Source organism: Pyrgilauda ruficollis, unplaced genomic scaffold (genome assembly GCF_017590135.1).
Source record: "Pyrgilauda ruficollis isolate IOZ18807 unplaced genomic scaffold, ASM1759013v1 scaffold4674, whole genome shotgun sequence".
Taxonomy (NCBI): Eukaryota; Metazoa; Chordata; class Aves; order Passeriformes; family Passeridae; genus Pyrgilauda; species Pyrgilauda ruficollis.
In genome coordinates, this window is record NW_024526238.1 from 1 (window position 1) to 1183 (window position 1183).

The 1183-nt window shown below is 49.9% G+C and overlaps 1 pseudogene; it reads left to right on the top strand.

The window, feature by feature from the left end:
* The first annotated feature begins 533 nt into the window (after positions 1-533).
* Positions 534-1180, top strand: LOC121359724 (annotated as a pseudogene).
* Positions 1181-1183: the final 3 nt, after the last annotated feature.

The following is a 1183-nucleotide window of genomic DNA, read 5'->3' on the forward strand; positions in this document are numbered from 1 at the left end:
GGCAGGGACAAGGCTTGGGTAGGGAGAAACAGCTCCTTGTAGGCACAACTCCAGCAGCAGGGAGCCACACCAACCCTTTGTATCCTGTCCAGCTGCAGGGAAAGAGAAAAGGGTTTGGAGAAAATTATTTTTAAACTGAAGAATTCAAAAAGTCTACTTTATTTTTCAAGAAAGCTTGAAAAGTGTGATCAGGCTGAAATAGAGGGAGGTGAAATGAGCAAAGGGCACCTGTGTGGTTCCAGCTGGTCTGACTGCACTGGGGCACAGGGAACCCTGTTTTCCCTCTGGGTTCCCCAGTGTTCAGGCTTAAAGCAATGCTGAACACGACGCAGTAACTCAGCAGCACAAACCCGAACTCAAAAAAGTTTAGCCAAGTTCAGGAGAAATTTTGCCCTCCCTGGAAGAGAAGTAATTTTGAAAGGATTAAAAAAAAAACAAAAACAAAACAACAAAACAATGGGATTGACTCAAAGAAATTAATCCCAGTTTGTCAATGTCTTCTTTGAACAGCTCACAATGCCCAGAGTGAAGAAATGTCCAACAGCAGCTCCATCAGCCACTTCCTCCTGCTGGCACTGGCAGACACACGGCAGCTGCAGCTCCTGCACTTCTGCCTCTTGCTGGGCATCTCCCTGGCTGCCCTCCTGGGCAACGGCCTCATCATCAGCGCCGTAGCCTGCGGCCAGCACCTGCACACGCCCATGTTCTTCTTCCTGCTCAACCTGGCCCTCAGCGACCTGGGCTCCATCTGCACCACTGTCCCCAAAGCCATGCACAATTCCCTCTGGGACACCAGGGACATCTCCTATGAAGGATGAGCTGCACAGGTATTTCTGGTTTTCTTCTTTCTCTCAGCAGAAGTTTCCCTCCTGACCATCATGTGCTATGACCGCTACGTGTCCATCTGCAAAGCCCTGCACTACGGGACCCTCCTGGGCAGCAGAGCTTGTGCCCACATGGCAGCAGCTGCCTGGACCAGTGCCTTTCTCAACTCTCTCCTACATACAATCAGTACATTTTCCCTGCCCCTGTGCCATGGCAATGACCTGGGCCAGTTCTTCTGTGAAATCCCACACATCCTCAAAGCTCCAGATCTTACTTCAGGTAATATGGGCTCATTGCAGTTAGTGCCTGTCTGGTATTTGGCTGTTTTATCAGCACCTCATTTTTTAGCTACCTGAAG